Source organism: Bufo gargarizans, chromosome 9 (assembly GCF_014858855.1).
Source record: "Bufo gargarizans isolate SCDJY-AF-19 chromosome 9, ASM1485885v1, whole genome shotgun sequence".
Lineage (NCBI taxonomy): Eukaryota > Metazoa > Chordata > Amphibia > Anura > Bufonidae > Bufo > Bufo gargarizans.
Window position 1 is genome coordinate 148,751,810 of NC_058088.1, and position 13,587 is coordinate 148,765,396.

Consider the following 13,587-nt stretch of genomic DNA (forward strand, 5'->3'; position numbering starts at 1 on the left):
ATCAACAAGTCAGCTCATAACAAGGTCTATCAGTTCAAACAACGGCAGAGGAGATGGCTTGTATGCTTCATGGAGCAGAAGTGGAAAAAAAGAGAAGAAAAAGAAGGAGGTTATCCTAAAGCGACACGGGACTGTGCTTAGTCCCTGAAGAGAAGGATAAAGAAAAGGCGCCAACAGGACTGTATGATGGAGGGATTGGGAAGAAGGGAAACAGTAGGATGGGAAGGCAGCTCTGGTGTAGAAAACAAAACTAGACACCACAAAGAAATCAGGATGAATCAGTGATAGGTGGGGAACAAGGGGTAGTCACCTACCCCCAGTGCCACACCAGTCACAAAAAAAAAAAAAAGGATGCGGTTGAGCGCCAAATTCCCAAATGACAAGGTGTAGGTGGTACAGGTAGTCGTTATTAGTATTGAAAAAATCACCCATGTTGAGGTGCTGTGGGCTGATAGGTAGCGCACAGTGGTGGGTAGGTGAATGGTACAGGAATAAGATGACGTTTAACAGTAGTATTAGGTAAACTCTTAAAAACCTGAAAATCAATCACATATACATGCATAAAAATTGAGTGAATTCTTTAGAATCGTTCAAAACATATAATGGTAAAAATAAAGATAAAATTAAAACAATGTTAACCGCCTCCGGACCGCCTAATGCAGATGTGCGTTCCGGAGGCGGCAGCCCTGCGCACAGTCACGCATATACGCGTCATCTCGCGAGACGCGAGATGACGCGCTTTGCTGGCCCGCGCGTGCGCAGATCGGGCCGGCATTTCGTACAGGAGTATTTCGTCAGCAACCTGCCAGCCAATGATCGTGGCTGGCAGGTTGCTGATTTTTAAAAAATCCAATCAAAGTGCCAGATAGCAGATCATATTAGTAAATATGATCTGTTATATGGCTGCCTGCTCCTCTGCTGGTTCTTTTCGTCGGTTGGATCCAGCAGAGGAGCAGGCTTCACAGTGAGTACACCAAACATCACACTTTAGCTCCAGATCACCCCCCTGCACCCCAATTAACCCTTTGATCACCCCTTTGATCGCCCCTGTCAATCACAAGTGAAAGGAAAAAAGTGATCAGTGCAAACTGTCACTTTTTTTTTTACTGTTATTGACTGTTAGGTTTCAGTATAGTTTAGGCCCCTTGGTTAGGTAGTTTAGGGATCAGTTAGCGCCCAGCCCACCGCACCGCAGTCCGTTATTCGCTGATTAGCGTATCGCTAATCAGCATTTGTACTTTTATAGTATCTGGAAGTGATCAAAACTGATCACGGTCAGATCTATAATTGTATTAGTGTCACTTTAGTTCGCCCTCCACCCAAAACGCAGTGTTTGCCCGATCAGGCCTGATCGGTCGCCCACACGTGCGTTCGCCCACGCCCGCCCCACCGCAGTGACAAAAAAATAATTTTTTTTTGATCACTGCACAATCACTTTACACGTGCTGCGGCGATAAAAAAATCAGTTTTGATATTTTTTATCAACCGCAGCAGCCTCCGGTACTTCGCTAGCCTCCCCTTTGTAAGACAGGCTTGCTTTTTTTTCTTGGGTAGTCTCAGGGAATACCCCTAAATTTAGTTGCCCACATGTCAAACAGGGGGTATTCCTCTGAAGAGGCCTACAGGCTTCTGACCCAGTCGGATGAGGAGTGGGAACCCTCATCTGATGAATCCAGCGGGTCAGAATACGAACCTGTAGAAAGCAGTGGCTCTCTGACCCAAAGTTCGGACGAGGAGGCTGAGGTCCCTGATACCACCAGGCGTACCCGGCCCCGTGTCGCTAGACCGCAGGTTGCGCAGGATCCGCTTCAAGAGCAGCAGAGTGGGGCTGGTGCTGTCGGATTACGTGGTGAGGCATACACCAGCAGCCCAGCCCTCCCTGAACCTAGTACCAGCACTGCCGTAGAACATGGTGAAGTAGCGAGCACCAGAAGGGCAGTTGAAGCTGGTACGGTGGCACGTGCAGTAGTGACCCCGTCGCAGCCACCGCAAAGACGTGCCCGTAGAGCCCCTAGAATCCCAGAGGTGCTGGCAAACCCTGATTGGCAGTCCCCAACTTCCGCTGCACCTGTAGTTTTCCCTTTCACCGCCCAGTCTGGAGTTCGGGTTGAGACAGCTCAGATCGGTTCGGCCCTGGGATTTTTTGAGCTGTTCTTGACTGCGGAGCTTTTAGACTTAGTTGTGGCAGAAACAAACCGGTATGCCACACAATTTATAACCGCTAACCCGGGAAGCTTTTATGCCCAGCCTTTCTGGTGGAAACCAGTCCAAGTTTCCGAACTTAAAACTTTTCTGGGCCTCCTCCTCAACATGGGCCTGACAAAAAAGCATGAATTGCGGTCATATTGGTCCACGAACCCGATTCATCACATGCCCATGTTCTCTGCTGCTATGTCCAGGGCACGTTTTGAGGCCATCCTGCGTTTCCTGCACTTTAGTGACAACACCGCCTCCCGTCCCAGAGGCCACCCTGCTTTTGACCGGCTCCACAAAATTCGGCCCCTCATAGACCATTTCAACCTGAAATTTGCAGATTTGTATACCCCAGAGCAAAACATCTGCGTAGACGAGTCCCTAATACATTTTACCGGGCGCCTTGGCTTCAAACAATACATCCCAAGCAAGAGCGCCCGGTATGGGGTCAAATTGTATAAGCTCTGTGAAAGGGCCACAGGCTATACCCACAAATTTCGGATCTATGAGGGAAAAGATCAGACCCTGGAGCCGGTCGGTTGCCCTGACTACCTGGGGAGCAGTGGGAAGACAGTTTGGGACTTGGTGTCACCCTTATTCGGCAAGGGGTACCATCTTTATGTGGACAATTTTTACACAAGTGTGGCCCTCTTTAGGCATTTGTTTCTAGAACGGATTGGCGCCTGTGGTACCGCGCGAACTAGTCGCGCGGGCTTCCCCCAACGGCTCGTTACCACCCGTCTTGCAAGGGGGCAGAGGGCCGCACTGTGTAACGAAGAACTGCTCGCGGTGAAATGGAGAGACAAGCGTGACGTTTACATGCTCTCCTCCATTCACGCAGACACGACAATCCAAATTGAGCGAGCAACCCGTGTCATTGAAAAGCCCCTCTCAGTCCACGACTATAACCTCCACATGGGAGGGGTGGACTTCAATGACCAGATGTTGTCTCCGTATTTAGTTTCCCGCAGAACCAGACGCTGGTATAAGAAGGTGTCTGTATATTTGATTCAATTGGCTCTGTACAATAGTTTTGTTCTCTACAGTAAGGCTGGGAGAACTGGATCCTTCCTCAAATTTCAGGAAGAGATCATCGAGAACCTCCTGTACCCAGGAGGTTCCGTGGCCCCATCCACCAGTGTAGTTAGCCGTCTACACGAGCGACATTTCCCCAATGTCGTTCCTGGTACCTCAACCCAACCGTCACCCCGAAAAAGATGTCGTGTCTGTAGCAGGAGTGGAATAAGGCGTGACACCCGCTATTTCTGTCCTGACTGTCCTGACCACCCTGCCCTATGCTTTGGAGAGTGTTTTCGGAAGTACCACACACAGGTACACCTAGCATAGGGATCATCTCACCAGGACAGGCACACAGGGCTATTAGGGCCCATTCACTCATACAGCTGCTGCAAACGTCTCCTTTCACATGGGACAAAGTGCATAACGCACTTCGCCACATCTTTGGGCGATTTGCGCTTTGCACATTGACCCATGGGGAAGGAGAGGTTTGTTCTATAAAGGTAAAAAAAAAATTAAAAAAAAAAAAAAACACCAGTAAGCAAACACGTTAATGTTCAGTTAAAAAAGTTAAAGTTTATATGTTATGTTGAAAAGTTAATAAAATTATTGCGTTGCGGCCTGGTTTTTTCTTTTTGTTTTTTTTTGTTTTTTTACCTTCCAGGTGGACCAACCGATCGACTAGCTGCAGCACCGATGTGCATTCTGACAGAAGCATTGCGCTGCTGTCAGATTACACGCAAGTCGGTGTATGCGGCGCTGCAAGACGAGATTTCTACTCTGCAGTAACAGATACGTTTGCCGAAGCATACGAGCTGAGGAGGAGGCGGCGTTCCTATGCTTTGGCAAACACTTTGTATGTATATATATATAAAAAAAAAAAAATCCTGGCAATGATTTATTCATCCACATCGATTGATGTGAATGGAGAAATCTGGTTTGCCAGGGCATACGAGCTAAGTGGGTATGGATGTAGGGCGGAGCTCCTATGTCCTGGCAGACGCCTTTCCCCTCCTTTTTTTTTTTTTGGCAGAGATTTTTTCATCCACATTGATCGATGCGAATGAAGAAATCTGTGCCGTTCATTTTTTTCTTTCAGCCCAGAGGCTGAACGGAAAAAAAAAATCTCATTACCTGTATGCTCAATATAAGGAGAATAGCAGAAACTCCTAATGCTGGCCATACATGTAATGATTGCGGAGACCCTCAAATGCCAGGGCAGTACAAACACCCCACAACTGACCCCATTTTGGAAAGAAGACACCCCAAGGTATTCGCTGAGGGGCATATTGAGTCCATGAAAGATTTAAATTTTTGTCCCAAGTTAGCGGAAAGTGAGACTTTGTGAGAAAAAATAAAATAAAAAAATCAATTTCCGCTAACTTATGCTAAAAGAAAAATTTCTATGAACTCGCCATGCCCCTCATTGAATACCTTGGGGTGTCTTCTTTCCAAAGTGGGGTCACATGTGGGGTATTTATACTGCCCTGGCTTTTTAGGGGCCCTAAAGCGTGAGAAGAAGTCTGGGATCCAAATGTCTAAAAATGCCCTCCTAAAAGGAATTTGGGCTGCTTTGCGCCCCTAGGCTGCAAAAAAGTGTCACACATGTGGTATCGCCGTACTAAGGAGAAGTTGGGGAATGTGTTTTGGGGTGTCATTTTACATATACCCATGCTGGGTGACAGAAATATCTTGGCAAAAGACAACTTTTACCATTTTTTTATACAAAGTTGGCATTTGACCAATATATTTTTCTCACCCAGCATGGGTATATGTAAAATGACACCCCAAAACACATTCCCCAACTTCTCCTGAGTACGGCGATACCAGATGTGTGACACTTTTTTGCAGCGTAGGTGGGCAAAGGGGCACATATTCCAAAGTGCACCTTTCGGATTTCGCAGGCCATTTTTTACAGATTTTGATTGCAAAGTACTTCTCACACATATGGGCCCCTAAATTGCCAGGGCAGTATAACTACGCCACAAGTGACCCCATTTTGGAAAGAAGACACCCCAAGGCATTCCGTGAGGGGCATGGCGAGTTCCTAGAATTTTTTATTTTTTGTCGCAAGTTAGTGGAATATGAGACTTTGTAAGGAAAAAAGAGAAAAGAAAAAAAATCATCATTTTCCGCTAACTTGTGACAAAAAAAAAAAAATTCTAGGAACCCGCCATGCCCCTCACGGAATACCTTGAGGTGTCTTCTTTCCAAAATGGGGTCACTTGTGGGGTAGTTATACTGCCCTGGCAATTTAGGGGCCCATATGTGTGAGAAAAACTTTGCAATCAAAATGTGTAAAAAATGACCGGTGAAATCCGAAAGGTGCACTTTGGAATATGTGCCCCTTTGCCCACCTTGGCAGCAAAAAAGTGTCACACATGTGGTATCGCCGTACTCAGGAGAAGTTGGGGAATTTGTTTTGGGGTGTCATTTTACATATACCCATGCTGGGTGAGAAAAATATCTTGGTCAAATGCCAACTTTGTATAAAAAAATTGTAAAAGTTGTCTTTTGCCAAGATATTTCTCTCACCCAGCATGGGTATATGTAAAATAACACCCCAGAACACATTCCCCAACTTCTCCTGAGTACGGCGATACCAGATGTGTGACACTTTTTTGCAGCGTAGGTGGGCAAAGGGGCACATATTCCAAAGTGCACCTTTCGGATTTCGCAGGCCATTTTTTACACATTTTGATTGCAAAGTTCTTCTCACACATTTGGGCCCCTAAATTGCCAGGGCAGTATAACTACGCCACAAGTGACCCCATTTTGGAAAGAAGACACCCCAAGGTATTCTGTGAGGGGCATGGTGAGTTCCTAGAATTTTTTATTTTTTGTCGCAAGTTAGTGGAATATGAGACTTTGTAAGAAAAAATAAAAAAATAAAATCATCATCATTTTCCGGTAACTTGTGACAAAAAATAAAAAGTTCTATGAACTCACTATGCCCATCAGCGAATACCTTAGGGTGTCTACTTTCCGAAATGGGGTCATTTGTGGGTTTTTTCTACTGTTTGGGCATTGTAGAACCTCAGGAATCATGACAGGTGCTCAGAAAGTCAGAGCTGTTTCAAAAAGCGGAAATTCACATTTTTGTACCATAGTGTGTAAACGCTATAACTTTTACCCAAACCATATTTTTTTTTTGCCCAAACATTTTTTTTTTATCAAAGACATGTAAAACAATAAATTTGGTGAAAAATTTATATATGGATGTCGTTTTTTTTGCAAAATTTTACAGCTGAAAGTGAAAAATGTCATTTTTTTGCAAAAAAATCGTTACATTTTGATTAATAACAAAAAAAGTAAAAATGCCAGCAGCAATGAAATACCACCAAATGAAAGCTCTATTAGTGAGAAGAAAAGGAGGTAAAATTCATTTGGGTGGTAAGTTGCATGACCGAGCGATAAACGGTGAAAGTAGTGTAGTGCCGAAGTGTAAAAAGTGCTCTGGTCATGAAGGGGGTTTCACCTAGCGGCGCTGAAGTGGTTAAAAATCCACTCACTTCACAGGGGGGGTTGCCAACAGGATGACCTTGAGGCACCTGTGGCAAGTAACCCCCCTAAGCCGGGATCGCGTGTAGGTTTGTTAGAGGTTGACGTCTACGACCTGGGTGTACAGCCTGGTTGGTAAAGCAGCAGACAAATCCAACGGTATGTAATCAATCCTCTTTAATGGTTTAAAACAAGGCTCAACGCGTTTCAGGGGTCATAGTACCCCCTTCATCAGGAGCAGTATATACAATAGACATGATGCATGGGCTTTAAATACATGTGGGTGTGCCGTTTTGGCGCCAAAAGTAAGTGGGTGGAGTTACAGGGAGTGACATCATCCTTTTTTTTTTTTTTTTTTATAAAAAACAGAGAAAACAGCCTTTTAGTATAATGAAAGAAATCCTCAATGGTGAGGATAGTGCTAAGTGTGGGGCTGAGTGTCTGTGACAATAAAAGATTGTAAGGAGCTATCTTTATGCTTGTTTCTCAGTCGCCTGCCGTGCGACCGGAAGTGGAGTCAGTGGAACGCAACATACGTTCCACCAGACCTGTATCCGGGACTGGGCAGGCCACGACCGGAAGTGGTTGTAATTGGAGTCGGTGGAACGCAATATGCGTTCCACCTCGTGCAACGCCGGATGTGGCTGCAGTTGGAGTCGGTGGAACGCAGTATGCGTTCCACCGCATAAAAGAAGGAGGCCTGTGGAGCGCATAGGGATTCGCCTCGTCGGGCAGGATATCACCTGGATCCGGAAGTGCCGGCAATCGTGGTGGGAGGTCAATTCGGTGGAACGCAGATGTCAGAGTGTTTTGCGTTTCACCTGGCGGTTAGGGGGAATGGGATATTTGTGAATAATGCAGGGTGTGAAAAAGTGGAATGCTTGGAAATACAAAAGGCATGGACATACAAATGTAAGTAGGAGTAAAAAGACAGGTAATGTAGCAGCAAATGGAAATAAAAAACTAAATTTTCCCTGTATGCAGCTGGCAAGGATATATCATGTGGAGTGATATAAGGGTGGTAATAATAATATTAATAAAAATGTAGAGGACTAAATGGGTATCAACGTTAGGATCATATAGACTATTTAGTGTTAGTATCCAAGTGGAAAATATAGACTTCTGCTGAGCAATATCTATTTAACACCGACTACAGTACAATGATGGTAGATGAGTAAATGATAGTGGTATAATTACATAGTGATCATAATACAAGATAAAATGATAAATAAATGGATACACGTGTCTATTTTCCTCTTTTCCTTAAAAGGTTTACTCCAAAGAATTCCTCTAAACATTTCATGAAGATGGCATGTGGTGGGTGTGTTGAATGTAAATGAATCATGACCTAAGTGGGGGACTGGTGGTTTAGTAGTTGGTATATTCAAGGGATTCGTTGAGGCCGAAAGGGATGAGGGTGTTTAACTTAAATATCCAGAACATTTCTTTTCTGCATAGTGTTTGGAATGATTGGGGAACCCATTCTAGTGGCGTGACTGACAGAGATGTGGGGTCACCTTCGTGGTGGGAAGCATAGTGTCGGGATACGCTGTGTGTGCAAACTTTCCGTCTTATATTCGAATGATGCTCATTCATACGTTCTTTCAGGGATTGGGTAGTGCGGCCGATATACAAGAGGTTGCAGGGGCATTGTAGTAGGTAGACCACATTTGTAGTGCTGCAATTCATTGGGTGGTGTATGTTGATTGGTTTCATAGGGTGAGGTAAAATAACCCATTCGCCGCAGCAATTTATAATGTCACAGCACATGCATCTTTTTATTCCGCATTTGTGTGAACCTGTTTTCCGTAGGCTCTTGTTTGGACCAGATTTGGAACCTCCTGTGTTAGTCTCAAGTTTGGGGCACGAAGGGGCCAAAATATTTTTCAAAGTCTGGGCACGTTTGAAAATTAAATTAGACGTTTTTGGAATAGTCTTGCCTATGATGGGGTCTTTTAGTAAAATGTTCCAATGTTTATTCATTAATTTTCTAATATCCACATGTCTGGAGTTGTAACGTGTGATGAAATGAAGATTGGATTGGATATTATCTGCAACTAGAGTTTTATTTTGATTGTTCTTATTTTTGCCACTGAGACTATCTTTTTGGGATGTTCCTAGAGCTCTCTTTTCAGAATCTTTTACAAGTTTACTTGGGTACCCTTTGTCATAGAAACGTTTCTTCAAGATGGCTAGTTGTTCCCTACAGACCGTGTCATTGGAGCAGTTCCTGCGAATTCTGCGCATCTGGCTATATGGTATATTGTTTAGCCATTTCTTGTGATGGCAGCTCTTAAAGTCTAAATAACTGTTCGTGTCTACTTTCTTGAAGTGTGTTCTAGTTGATATTTTGTTATTTGTGATTGAAAGGTCTAGATCTAAAAAAGTTGCTTCTGTAGGGTGTGTCTCGAGTGTAAACCTGATATTACCGCCATTGGTATTGATGTGGTTGATATGATCTGTTAGAACATCAGGGTTCCCTTCCCAGATTAAGATGATGTCGTCTATGTACCTCTTGTAGAATTTTATGTTGGGATGGGTGATGAGGCCATGTAGTTCTTCGAATACCCCCATGAACAGGTTGGCATAGGCTGGGGCAAACTTGGTCCCCACCTCCCACCACGATTGCCGGCACTTCCGGATCCAGGTGATATCCTGCCCGACGAGGCGAATCCCTATGCGCTCCACAGGCCTCCTTCTTTTACACGGTGGAACGCATACTGCGTTCCACCGACTCCAACTGCAGCCACATCCGGCGTTGCATGAGGTGGAACGCATATTGCGTTCCACCGACTCCAATTACAACCACTTCCGGTCGTGGCCTGCCCCGTCCCGGATACAGGTCTGGTGGAACGCATGTTGCGTTCCACTGACTCAACTTCCGGTCGCACGGCAGGCGACTGAGAAACAAGCATAAAGATAGCTCCTTACAATCTTTTATTGTCACAGACACTCAGCCCCACACTTAGCACTATCCTCACCATTGAGGATTTCTTTCATTATACTAAAAGGCTGTTTTCTCTTTTTTTTATAAAAAAAAAAAAAAAAAAAAGATTATGTCACTCCCTGTAACTCCACCCACTTACTTTTGGCGCCAAAACGGCACACCCACATGTATTTAAAGCCCATGCATCATGTCTATTGTATATACTGCTCCTGATGAAGGGGGTACTATGACCCCTGAAACGCGTTGAGCCTTATTTTAAACCATTAAAGAGGATTGATTACATACCCTTGGTGTTGAGGGAAGTGTCATATTTAAATATATATGTATATATGCCTTGACATATATACATATATATTAGCCCTTGTCCATAGGCTCGGCCAGGTGGGATCTATAGATATGCACGGAGATGTATATAGGCCCCTTTTTGGCCTACATCTCCGTGTATATGTATAGATATATGTATTGATGGGCTTAATGTTTGTGCCCTGTGTGTAGGTGTATAGTCATGGATGTGCCCCAAACATCAATGAATATACATATGATCCCCCCCCCCTCACTAGGTATATTTAGATAGACATATATATATATATATATATATATATGGATATAGATATATATGTGTATGGATGTGCCCCAAGCATTCATACACATATAGTATCAGACAATATGTGACCCCCCCCCCCCCCCCCTCCTCCTGCATCCCTGCAGGGGATGAGGAAGGTCACCAGATGGCTGGACAATCATGTCCAGCCTTTGGTGACATCAAAAGGCATGGGATCAGGGGCGTACACAGAAATCATTGGGCCCCATAGCATGAATTTAGATTGGGCCCCCATGCCCGTTCCTAGTCCCTCCTACTATGCACCCTGGCTCCTCTTACTACCCTCCCTAACTTCTCCCCTGCCCCACCTCATGCAGAAGTATTTTGTTCTACAAAATGGCAGTACTCATGCCGGATCCCAACAGACCCATTAGGCTACTTTCACACTTGCGGCAGGACGGATCCGACAGGCTGTTCACCATGTCGGATCCATCCTGTGGCTATTTCGCCGTGCCGCCGGACCGCCGCTCTGTCCCCATTGACTATATGGTGCACGGCGAAAGTCGCCGGACTAAAAAGTCAGACATGCAGTACCTTTTAGTCCGGCGGCTTTCGCCGTGCACCGCCATGCTGCGCCAGAGCTCCGCCCCCGTTATAGTCAATGGGGATGGAGCGGCGGTCGCGCGAAATAGCCACAGGACGGATACGACATGGTGAACAGCCTGTCGGATCCGTCCTGCCGCAAGTGTGAAAGTCGCCTTATAGAGAATGGGATCTGATAGTTCCCGGCGGTGTTCAGCATATATTGACAAGAATCTGGGGCGTTACATGATGTAATACCACCCAACTTTCCTGCTGTCCAGCATGGCACATGCACATGCGCATAGACATGAGAAAAGTTTGAGGAAGCGAGTGCCCCCCTTCCCATATCCTCTGTGTCATGCAGGACAGCTGGGAGACACTGACATTACTCGCTATCCTGCATGACACATGTGCAGAGACAGGAGTCTCTGGGAAAGCTGGGTGAACCCCTCCCCCCTGCCTTACCATCTTCTTATTATCTGCATTTATGCCTTGCAGGATAGCAGGAAATCTGAGGGACATGATGTAATAGCACCCAGCTTTTCTGCTGTCCTGCCTGCACATGTGGAGAGACATGAGAATAATCTGAGAAAGCTGAGTGACACAGCTCCCACCTCCCCTCATATCTCCTCAGGCCTCTGCACTTGTGCCATGCAGGACATCAGGAAAGCTGAGTCACATTACATAATAGCACCCAGCTTTCCTCCTGTTCTGAATGGCATATGTGCAGAGGAATAGCCTGGGAAAGCTGAGTGACCCCCCACTCCACTGTCGTCACCTACAAGCGGTCACTTACTTCATTACTGGCAATCCAGAGAGGAATCAGGCATAATGGAGCTAACAGGCGGGAGGCGGAGCTAGCCGACGGGAGGCGGGGCTAGGAGGCGGGGCTAGCAGACGGGAGACAATTAGGAAGATAGACGGGGGCGGGGCCTCTCCTCCACTGCGGGCCCCTCTTCCTCACGGGCCCCATAGCAGCTGCGTGGTCTGCCTATATGGTAGGTACGCCACTGAATGGGATCAATAGAGATCCGATGCCTTTTGGTATTTAACTATCCCCAGCTGCTGGGGATAGTTAACATAACAGAGAGAGGGAAACAAACATCCCTCCCTCTGTTATCTGCATACCTCCGGCGCGATAATTATCGCACCGCAAGGTATGCAGAGGACTACAGGCGGAGGATCAAAGGAATCCTCCGCCTAGAAGCGCGCTCTGGGAGGCGCGGGCCGCGCGGTGACGTCATATCACCGCGCCGGCCCACGTGTTCGGGCCGGCGGCGCGCATGTATAGTCGCGGCGCGCTTAAATAGTCCGGCAGCGCTACGCTGCGGTAGTCAGGACGACCACCCCAGCTGGAGAATCATCCCTGGACATACGAGCCCCCCCTGGACAACGAGCAAGAAACCATAAGTATCAACTACCCCCCTATACCACCAACGATCACCCTCCTATACCCTATCTACCCCCCTATACCACCAACGATATATATACCCTCCTATACCCTATCTACCCCCCTATACCACCAACGATATATACCCTCCTATACCCTATCTACCCCCCTATACCACCACCGATATACACCCTCCTATACCCTATCTACCCCCCTATACCACCACCGATATACACCCTCCTATACCCTATCTACCCCCCTATAATACACCCTCCTAACCCTCCCTTGGTTCCCCTATTCCCCTCATACCTTTACTGTCCCCTATAATATACCCTCATCTCCTGTACCCCTGGTGACCCTCATCTTCCCCTGACCCAGGTCCTGATATCCCCGGCATTAACATCCCCTGTTCCCCGGTGTCTCTACCCCCGCGGCTGTTCTGCTTACCCCAGCAGCACCGTTTATGAAATAACCCCTGATTTTACTCCGTAGGGATAGTATATAGACAGGTTTGGGTGGGCGTCCGTTAAAGTGTATGAATCGTCGTTAATACTAGTTAGATCTTGGGGTGGATTTGGGACTGTGTTAGTGTAGTTAGTACCGTGTTAGTGTATTGTATTAGTGTGTGTATCTATATTGTAGTGCGCGGTTATAACGATATATATCTATCCCCTTGTTATAGATATATATAGTTATAAACCTAATACCTTTATGGTTGTAAAGTATCGCCGCAATAGAGTTAGTATATTGTTGACATTGTATTACTAATGTATTATTAATAAATACCGTGTCATTTATACCTATTGTGTAACGTGTGATCACTAGTGGTAGTCAGTAAGGCGCGTGCAGCTAGTTTAGTGATTAGTGTAGGGCAATTAGCAGTGATTTGTTATTCATTAAGGCTTAAATAGGCGGAGTCATCATAAGTCGATTACGCCTATTTATGAATATTAATTATTGAGATTTGCATAAATATCAATAATTAATATCCCCTTTAACATTGGCGAGCCAGGCCCACTGCTGTGAGTTTGTATCTGTGGTTGGTTTTGGAACGGAAAAATCGCTTACGCTGTGAACTAATCAGGTGGGAAGGACGCGGTCAGTGGATTCTGAGCGTCCATAGCCTGAAGGTTCGGACAGGTAGAGCGGGTTTTTCTCGATCAGAACCGGACACAGAGCAAACTCTACAGCAGAGAATCTAAAATCTTTCCTGATCTTTGTGTACTAATATTTTCTGATTCCCTTACACGCCAACTGGGGAGAAGTCATCACATACACCACTGAAGAGAGAACCATCATCATTGAAACAGAAGTCGTCTGGCTGGTCGGGAGAAGGCGTTCCGAATATTGAACGACCTCCTCCACGCAGAAACACAGTATCAACGACATCAATGAAGATGGCCTCTCGTCAAAAAG

The 13,587-nt window shown here is 45.9% G+C and overlaps 1 protein-coding gene across 1 annotated transcript in view; it reads right to left on the minus strand.

Moving 5' to 3' along the window:
* DRP2 (dystrophin related protein 2) overlaps nucleotides 1-13,587 on the minus strand; it is a 353,198-nt gene that overhangs the window by 214,860 nt on the left and 124,751 nt on the right. The window lies entirely within an intron of this gene.